The sequence below is a fragment of the Hippopotamus amphibius genome, chromosome 6, assembly GCF_030028045.1.
Source record: "Hippopotamus amphibius kiboko isolate mHipAmp2 chromosome 6, mHipAmp2.hap2, whole genome shotgun sequence".
Lineage (NCBI taxonomy): Eukaryota > Metazoa > Chordata > Mammalia > Artiodactyla > Hippopotamidae > Hippopotamus > Hippopotamus amphibius.
The window spans coordinates 75,687,062-75,697,658 of record NC_080191.1 but is presented as its reverse complement, the minus strand read 5'-3'; the positions used below and the strand labels follow the sequence as shown (position 1 = coordinate 75,697,658).

Below are 10,597 nucleotides of genomic sequence, written 5' to 3'. Positions count from 1 at the left end.
TTGCATTTTACATCCTGTGTGTAAGAAACAACTTTACAAAATAATTTATGTGCTGGTAATATTTGGACAAGTACTGTAAATTCGTGTATACTCTACTTTCTGAATAGATTTTCTCTAATCATAGCAGAAATTTATTTCAAAAGTATAGCTCTTCGAAGTGTCCAAATGTAATAAAATTTAGTTATAAAATTATGTTGCACTATTGAAAATTGAAAGGATAGTCTGAAGAAAGAGCAACACAGTAATTTTTTGTATTTTCTAAATACATGTTTAGGTTTACATACACATATATGTAGTTATTCCAAATACTAACTAGGAATTGATTATAGTGTCTTTACTATATCTTAGTAAAAAGTTAATAAGGCAATGTTTCTGAACATGCTTAATCCTTCAATTTACCTCTGATTTGGTTTTCCAGTGTAATCCCTAGGCTACTTAGGAGGATACTGTTTGGTTTGATGGAAAAACTGGAATGATAATAGTCTAAACTTTTTGATCATTTACTGTGTGTTTGGCACTGCTCTGTAAGTTTTACATTCCTCACTCATCACAAGACCTTTATGAGGTCACTACCACTGCAGATAAGGTAAGTGAGATGCAGAGAGGTTAAATGACATGCACAAGGTCACACAACCATTAGACTTTGGAGCTGGGTGGTGGCTAGGCTCCATACTGCCCTCCCTGATCATCACTTTTGTGTTTTCGGAAGAGAAGTCTTTGACAGATATATGCTAAACTAAAATATTTAGAGGAAAACGAGAGAATAGAATTAGGAAAAGAAATGATTATTGGCTCCATTGAAAATGGATTCTGTGACTGAGTGGCAATTGATTGGCAATTGTGCTGATACCCTGAAAATTGTCTTCTGGGTACATCTGTTTTAGGGTTCACTTTTGCTATAGGATTGTTGAGAGGATACTTAGGGTAAGATTGTTAAATAAAGCACATGTATTGCACATCTGTGATCATTTCCTTTAAACATATTTACTCAGGTACTTCCCAAGTTTAGTGTAGGGGCACTACCTACCTCCATTTGTTGAGGATTCATAGAGGATAAGTTAATGTCAAAGAAGACAAAGATGGCCACTATGACTGCTTGTTTTCTTTCTCCCCATGGATAATATACATATAATTTCTGTATAGCAGCTGGTATTTTGCAGCTGCAAACAGATAATGGAATATGCCAGATTTTTTTATCTGGAGTCTAGGATTTAATCTTGTGCCCCTGGGCTATTTATTTTTAAACGTAAAATATTAACTAATTTCAGGACTTCATAGGTTATCTGAAATACATATATATTACTTGAGATACGACTATTCTAAGACATACTGTTGTATTACAAATAAATATGAATGTATGCCTTTATTCCAATTCCATTGCATGAGGCAAAATTAGCTTGAAGACGCATTTAGAAATACTTTCATAACTCTTCTAAACTACATTAAAATTGTAATTTCTTATTTAGAGTTAAAAGTTAAATTTGTTTTCCCAGCAGGGTGGTGGGATATCTGGGGCACCTGTACAAACAAACACATGCTGCTCATGCAGAGGATCTTAGTCTGCACCATGAAACTGAAGTTTCACATCTAGGCCCTGGAGGTTTTCAGACAAGTCCGTGCCTCCCTGTAGTTTAAGGACCAGTGGTGCAATGAGGCATATGGATACTAGTCTCAAAACTCATGTATTTGATTAGAAAACATGTAAGTATTAAATGAAGATTATGAACTTAGCACCTACATCACTCCCTTGATGAAAATAGGGTATTTAGGATCATCGCATTAGCTCTGGCGTTGGTCTACCAGGTCAGTTTAGGCTCTCTGGAAAATTTACATTTTGTACCTTTGAAAAGATGCTCCTAAAATTAAGTAAATTAACCACAGCCTTGTGCATCCCAGACTGGGCCCCATTGCTTCACATAGCAACGAGGAGTAAGCACCTCCTTCCTGGCGGGGTGGGGCCTGGCTGCCATTGCTTAGAGAATGCCCCTAATGCACTGATCCCATACCAGGAACACAGTAGAGCTGGGACAGTCCACAGAGAAGGTGGATGGACTGTGATGGATTGACTGCGATTATGGAATTAAATTGGGTACATCCTTTAAAAAGAAGCAAATTAAGCAGAGAGATTATAGTCAAAACCTATTTAGAAATGTAATATTCCCTTATAGAAGTGTTAGATATTCCAGGTTGATTCACTTCTTTTAAGTTAAAACAGTACAATAATGACATACCATTTTTTATATTTAAAGGAATCATGTGAAGAAATATTGAACCTAAAAATATCCGTAGGCCACTATACCCTGTCAATAGTATTTTCCCCCAAAAAATGGTATAACGTTTTTATTTTGGGGAAAGGGTTATATGATTAGTCTTTCTTGAATGTTATGTTCTAGGAATATACCACAATTTTGAATTTATGAAAAGAGTATCAATTTGTGGAAATAGATGGATGCTCAGTGGGTTGATGGTTGTCATTCTTTAAATGTATTACGCGATTTTAAGCATATGTTTGGTTCACATAATTCAAAACACCATATTCAACCTACCTCTTAGTTTATAAACTGGTAAATAGGTTACAAGTTAAAATCAAGAATATCTTATGGTATGTCAGGTTTCAGGTTCTTTCAGAATGCAGATAGAAAATTTAAAGGGTCAGTCTTCCCAGATGAGGGAACATCTGGCCAGAAATCAGTGCTTTGTGCTAAAAATGGGATTGACTGCATGTTCATTACTGTTTGATCTTAGCTGTTGCAGCTTGTGTAGGATGAGTAGTTTCTCAGAAGAAGTGTAATTGAAACAAGAAGCAAAATTACTGCTTCTCTAATTTAGAAGTATAATTCTGTGAACTAAATGCCTAAGAACTATATGCTTTTTAGAAATGGGTCCATAGACGTAGACTGAGGAAAACCAATCTTTGCTCGACCACCTGTTTTCTAAAGAAATAACTACGTTCTAGTTTTCTTAGCTTAGTCCCGATAGTATACACTTAAAATGCTGTTAAATTGACGAATTTCAACAGAAATTTCAATATAAAATAGTCTCCCAGGCTCAAGTGATAGGCTGTTTTTTTCAATAGTAAGAAAAATTTAACGGATATTTTTTGTGGGGGAAATTAAGAACCATTCCTGTTACATTTGTGAGGCAGCATCTGCTTTGTAGTAATACTACTTTACACCTTGAGAAAAAGAACTCTGTTGAAGACCTTTTTTCAAAATCGACATAAGCTGTATAACTGGTCTGATTCTTCAGGGCAATCCTGCATTTTAAAAATGAGAAGGGATGTTACTTAAATTTATTTTAACACATTGTGAAATATTTATATAATTTCATAAGAACCTTAAGGAAAAGCATTAACATTCATCAGTCAGTAAACCTTAAAATTTTGGCCTTAAATTATTAAGTGTAGCTGAATTAGAAATACTGATGTTCTTAGGATATTCATTATAATTTTTAATGTGTATATACAGTAACCATTTTTGATACTGTTTTATACTTTATAATTTCCTACTCTTGCTATATAGTTTACTATGTGGGATTTTTAAAAAATACCACTTAAAAACATGATGGATAAAAAATTTTTATTCCGAAATATATGTGAAAAGCACTTATATAAGGTGCTCTTAGTTGCCTGTCAGTAGTCAGGCAACTAAGGTAACATACTCTTTAGGAGGTTTTGGTGACCACACTTTTTTCCATCTTTTATCTACTTTGACTAAAAGGTTGAAGTTTTACATGAATGTGTATCATGGAAAGTGGAACTACACTTAGGGAAACTACACTTTTAACTTCCCATTAGCTCCACTGATATTAATTCAGCATTAAAGGCTTTAAGGAGTAGGAGCCAACCAAGTGTTAAAGAGTTGCACCCTGCTTTGCCCTTCCACCTCCTGGTCACTTCAGTGCTAACCAGCCCTTCATCCTTCCCCTTTCTTCTCCTGTGGGAATCTCATACACATACATACTTCCTTACACTGCTTGAAGTTCAGGTTATTCCACTTTAGGTCATTCTTTAACTTTCCTCTCAAACCATAGGCAGTTATTATAAATACTCTTCAGAATCTTTATACTCTCCACCTACCTCTTTATCCTCTCCTAATTAAAGTTTCTTCAAGCTTTAAAATTTATTTCAACATTAACATTAATATCAACTGTCACATTCTCCAAATAAGCCAGTGCTTAAATACATTATCCTTTCTCTAATCTTTCAGTTCTTACTTACAATGGCTTTGGTGTTTCAGTCATTGACTAGAGTTCTATTATTTTAGAAGTGTTATAACCAACTAACCAGCCTAGTTGAACGTGCAAAGAAAAAACATTCAGGCGATTCAGAGTTTACAACCTCAAAAGATTGACTTATTTGTGCTTTATGTTACGTGTAAGCTTTTGAAATTATTGGCAAATACTCAACAGATGTGTAATGTTGGAGTGAACTAGTAAAGCAACCTTAATTTTCCCAATTCTGTTTAACATTTTGTTGTAAAAATCTTTAATAAGAAAGTAACCTTACAGTGAACACCCATATACCCACTATGTAGATTCTACAATTAACAGTAAACTATGCTTGCTTTATCATCTTTTCCTCAGTTATTTTGAATTTAACATATAGTAAATTTTTGAAATTTGGAATGTTCTTAAGTGAGCTATTCCAGTTAGCTAACGAGTGATAAAAACTTGGTTGAGTATCTTTCATAAACATAATTTTGTTTTCTTAGTTTTGAAATTCAAGACCTGGTTTCAAACATCAGATAATTTACAGTAACCTAAGAAACAGACACAAATGGTTAAGGAGACTGTACTGAATGCAGTGACTAAGACCCCTGGAAGGCCGATGGGAAAGGGTAATCTAATCTTTGATGTTAATCCTTCTGTTCTAAAATTTGAAAGCAGTTAATGTCTGATTACTTGAAGAGTAAGGGTAATTTCAACATTGGAAGGGACCATTGAGAGCCATTATTTTATAGCAAGAAGATCCCCCAAATTATAGATCTCTCCGAGGTTCTGTTGGGAAGAACCAAAGCCCTCTGATTCCATGTTGCCAAGTAGAGTGAAATAATAAAGATCTTCCTGTTTAAAGATCTTACTGTTAGAAGGCCATTTTGAGTTCAGTTAAATCAAACATTTCCATGTTGGAAATCATCAAAAGTCGTCAAAATATGTTCTACATGCCATCCCCTCCTCAAGATTCCAGACTCCAAGAACACATTGGTAATTTGGTTTTGAAAACCAATTGGGTTAATCTCTAATCTTAGAACAAAGGAACTAGCTGTAATAATTTAGCAGTAGCAATGTACATGTGACCAGTTTTGGAGGAGTCGGATTAGTATGTATTATCTTTACAATCATAAAATACCACATTTTCCTGCCACTTTATGTAGTAGACTGGGGAAAATTACTTAGCTTTCTTGACTCCTTTCTTACATATGCATAAAAGTTATCATTGTGTGAATGACTGCAGAAATGAAGTGTTTTCAACATTATTGTTTAAGGATGTCATTTTGCCTTTAAGCTATTATACACTCAAGATATATTATCTCTTCTAATTAAATGGATCTTGAATAGAATCTGTAGCCTCCTCTGACAAATGTGCATCTGATTTCCAATGATTATCCACGTAGTTTGCTTTCTGCCATTTCTCCTGTTTCCCCTTTTCTACCATTAGTTAATTCAGAGACTGTAATTAATGCCACGTCATCTATGAGGGAGCCTTAAGTTTGTGTCGCCAGTTCTGTACTAAGGAAACATTACTCTAAACTCTGCTTTAGAAAATGAATTCTGAGATCTTGACAATGAACCCTCAGTAAATGTAACACCATCTATAAATCTTAAATTATAAATCACAAGTTTAAGTTTGGCAGATGTAATTCTTGAGTGTTAGGAATATTAGTCATATTTTAGCATATTTAATTTAGAACTCTGAGAGAATTGCAAACGATATGAAAAGTAACTTAATCTGAAAACTGTCAGATTAATTCAAGACAGTCTAATCCAAGAGATTTAAAGAAAAATGGTTTAGTTCGAGCATAAAATAGATTATCCCTAACTTAAAACTTCATCTACCCCATACCTTCAGAGAATCCTATTTAAAATTTTCAAGAAAGTCTCAAAGATTAATTTTTTATGAGTGTTTATAAATAGCATTCTATAAAATGTACTCTCAAATTTTCTTTTAGTTACAAAAACAAGTAGGTCCTGAGTTACACATGATTTGTGCTTACAACAGTTCTGCCTCCTATACCATCTCATAACAGGCGCACTCTTTTCCCTGTTTGGAAACTGTTGTATTTGGGAGTTTTTGAAAGATTTATGGATTCAGGGGAGAAAGGAACAAAAGTACAAAAAACAACTTGGAGTTAGCTCAGGGCTAAAAGAGCAGGCTTGTGATTTTTAAATGTTCTCATTCAGCAATGTCCTTCAAAATTTTAAATATAGAGAGGAAGATGATGAGACTATCAGCTTTTCATGCCCAAGTATAGGTATGTACGTTTCACTCCCTCAACCTGAAGCAGGTATCAACTGCATAGAGGGTACAGGAGTTGGGGCCTTCCACCCTCTAAATAAAGGATAATGTATTCAGCAATATGGTGGGACGGTCATCAGAACGGGAAAGATTTACAAAAAGAGAAAATGATAAAAGATCAGTTCTACCCAGTTTCAGATCTTGGACTAAGGGAAGGAAACTTCATTCCTCCTTTTCACCAACTGTGCCCCTGCTGTCTGAATCCAGAACTTAATATCAGAACCGTCCACTAACAGACTTCTACAGGTCAGTAATAACTAACCACCATTTAACACTGTTTCAGAGGAAATACTTTCAATTCAACAACGAATTTACTATCACAGATGAAGTTCAGAGTCCATAGGAGACAGAAAGGATGAGGTCAAGAGTACTGGTAAAGATGTTAAACCTAATGAGGGAAAAAGAATATAGGAAGACAAAATATTTTAGTTCTGTATTCATGTTGTAATTAGTGCTTCTGTGCACTATTACCAAAACTTACCTCGCAGCCTGACCTATCTTCTACTTGCTGTGTATTTCCACGTGGATATCCTACACGCATCTCAAAGTTCAACATGCAAATCAAAATTATCTTCCTCAGTAATTCCAACTCCTTCCAGAGTTCCCTAATTGCTGCCTTTATCTTCCTAATTGCTTGATTTAAAAATTCTTCTCTTACCCTTCATTTATTTGCTCAATTCTGAGTTCTACCTCCAAAACATCTCCCAAATAAGTCCATGCCTCTGTAAACCCTCTGATAATGTCCTTTAGGCTCGTTTCTTTTTTAAACTATTGAAATATCCTCAATTGGCTTTCATGTCTCAAGCTTTCCCTTTCCAAACTGTTCTCTATATTTTCACCAGTTTTCTTTTTTGAGGCAGGAATCTCACTACCTTGCTCATAAGCCTTTGATGACTGCTGTGCTCATAGAATAAAGTTGAAATTCTTCAGCATGACACACAAAGCCCTTCATGTTATTACCCCAATACACCATTCAAGACAGTGAATCGTCCTTCCCTGCAGTTCTCTTAAGCTACTGGGTAGTCTGCATCTTTTCATAACACTGCTAAAGCTTTTACCTCTGACAATTATTCAACTCTTCTTTGCCTGTCAGCTACTATAAGTAAGGCCCTACTCAATACTACTTATAAGGTATCAGATTCCCAACTACACAATCCCTAACTCACCAGAATTAGTCACCACCTGCTGGAAGAGAAATGACTTGTTTTTATCTCCTGTGAAGACGTTTGCTTTAGGTTAAGGGGAATGCAGCTTGTTATTTTAGTTAGGGTCATTTCTTCCTCATCCACCTATGCCTGTTAACTTTCAGCTCTGCCAATTATCCTTGTATAGTTGACCCCGGAACAACTCAGGGCTTGGGTGCACCAACCCCTTGCAGTTCAAAATATGTATATAAATTGTAGTCTGACCTCTGTATCCATGATTTCTCCATAGCCAAGGTTCCACATCCTCAGATTCAACCAACTGGAGACCATGCAGTACTGTTGTATTTACTATTTTTAAAAAATTTGTCTAAAAGTGGACCTACTCAGTTTGAACCTGTGTTGTTCAGAAGTCAACTATCTCCTGAACATACTTCACACTTCATTCCCACCTCACTAAACTGTAGACATGCTGCTTAAATATGACACAAAAGAACAGATATTTCAAACAAGGAGTGGAGAGGTGGTTGAGGCCATTTTATCCAATTCAGGAACTCTGTATTAATTCATTGTTAGGACTTTTATAATCATAGGCAGAAATGTGTTATCAAATCTGTGCATAAATGAGCCATTTCCTGGAATCATAGACTGTTAGATTTGGGAGATGGCAGAACTCATCTAGGCCAATCCATTAGTAGTAATATTTACAACACGTTACTTTAAAAAGCTGAAATTAGTGACTAACAATTGGGCGAATTTTCAACTATGGCCTTAGCTCCTAAAATGAGATATCCCCTGTATTTGTAAGGAAGGTATCTGCATTTATGTGAGCAGGAATGAAGCCACACAGAACATGCTAGTATCAAACAGAAGTTCCTTTGCATCTTCAAACCCCTTCCCATCCTTTCTAGAGCTGATTGCTTAATATCCCCCCTCAAAATTTACCTGCCTTTATACTACCTCTTGAAGGCTTCCTTAATCCCAAAACCAGCCTCCCAGCCCCCCCCCCCAACACATCCCCTGCATTGTTAATCTCAAACCATTTAATAATCATGGTTCTCTCCTCAGCACTGCTTCTAGAAGAACCAGGAATAGGGCAGAGGTTGGTAGCTTTGAGCTAGGACAGCCCTAACCCTCCCCAGACATCTAAATGCTTTTGAGAACATGCTGGGAGTTGAGAGACAGGGCATCAGAGGAGTCTAGCTAATCCACCACACCCACAGCTCCTCATAATCCTTAATTTCCATGTCTTAGGTGGGTACCTACCATGCCCTCCTTCCCAGGTCCATTCTGGGCCCTGGTGCTGAGAGGCAGAAGCACTGTGATGGGGCCTGGGTTTTGTTCCTTCTCAACACCAAAAGTTGAGTCGGGGCTTTTAAAGAAGGCAAGTAAAGACAAAAGCAAATACTGTGGGAGTTTTTAGATAGTTTAAAATCATGTACTGAGCAAAAGAAATACAAGTGGTTTTCCCCAAGTATAGCATGACTGGATCCCATTCAAGTTACACATTTGTACTAGCTTTATGAAGGGGGAATTACATAGTATTGACTAAAAACCTGAATGCTGGTCCTGATAAAATGTAAATTACTTGCCTAACACATTTTAGTCTTTAAATTTATAAAGTTCCCTAAAATTTGTATTTTAACTTACAAACCACCTTTAAAAATCTGGTCTTTTATTACCTTTTTTTCCCTTATTTTTCTACAAGGAGGGCACATTACTTAGCAAAAAGATTAATGCAAATAAAAGCAGCTTTCTATAGTGTCACTACATCAGTGGTAGGAGCTGAATAAACTCAGTATCAAATTGTACAAATTTACCTAAAAGCTACTTAAGTATAAAATACTAAACCACATATTGGTATTTGTTTTACATGGAAGTGCCACTGCATGGAACAATTTTTTCCACTCATGTACTACACTTATAAACCTCTTACCCCTTTCCAGTTATAATCTTATAACCAGGCCATTAGTTAAAATTTAGGCCTGGAGCTGGTAACTGCCAACACAAAGTGTGCTTTATATCCCTGCAACACAAATCAAAACAAATTACATGAATATTGGCTGAATAATAATTAGGCTGCACTATGGTCTGAATTCCTATGTTGAAACCCAACCCCCAAGGTGACAGTACTAGGAGGTAAGAGACTTGGGAAAATGATTAGGACATCAAAGCAGGAACCCTCATGAAGGGGATTCGTGCCCTTATGAAAGTGGTCCCAGAAAGCTCCCTCACCTTCTGCGTTGAGTACACAGCGAAAGGACACCATCTATGAACCTCTAAATGGGCTCTCACAAGACACCAAATCTGCTGATGCCTTGATCTTGCACTTCCCAGCCTTCAGAACTGAGAAATTTGTTTACAAGCTACCCAGTGTCTAGTATTTTGTTATAGCAGCCTGAAGGGTATAAGACAGCCTGCTAAATAAGCGTTTTACTTTAACATCAAAACTACTCTTTTAAATTTAACACCTTCTCACTAAATATATCATCTATTTCAACCACTCTTCAAACTATAAAATCAATTGCTTTATAATATAACCCATTTCTTTACATCATCCTTTAAAAAGTGTAACCATCCTCTTCACCAGCGTGTGAACACGTCTCTTGGCTTAAAAAAAGTCTTAACTTACACAAGGTTGAAAGTACACCTATATCTTTCTCTAAATGCTTTTTTAAAATCCAGCTATATATACCTATATGTAAATGAAGTATAACTCTCTCTCAATTCATTTAAGAACAAAGCAGTTACAGTCAGTGCCAGAGAAAAGTGGTTGGATGAGTTGTTTACAAGCTGTATTCCGGACAGCACATCTATTACAAATTCTCAGATTTTGTGGTGGCTATAACAAGTCACGCCATCCTGGCACTGCTTGTCAAGTCAATAGTGATTCTAAGTAAGGTTAGATCAGTGTTGTCCTCCTTTCTAGTGTGAACCA

General features: G+C 36.0%; 1 long non-coding RNA gene across 1 annotated transcript in view; it reads left to right on the top strand.

Annotated features, from left to right (window-relative positions):
* LOC130855224 (uncharacterized) overlaps positions 1-10,597 on the top strand; it is a 190,385-nt gene that overhangs the window by 123,099 nt on the left and 56,689 nt on the right. The window lies entirely within an intron of this gene.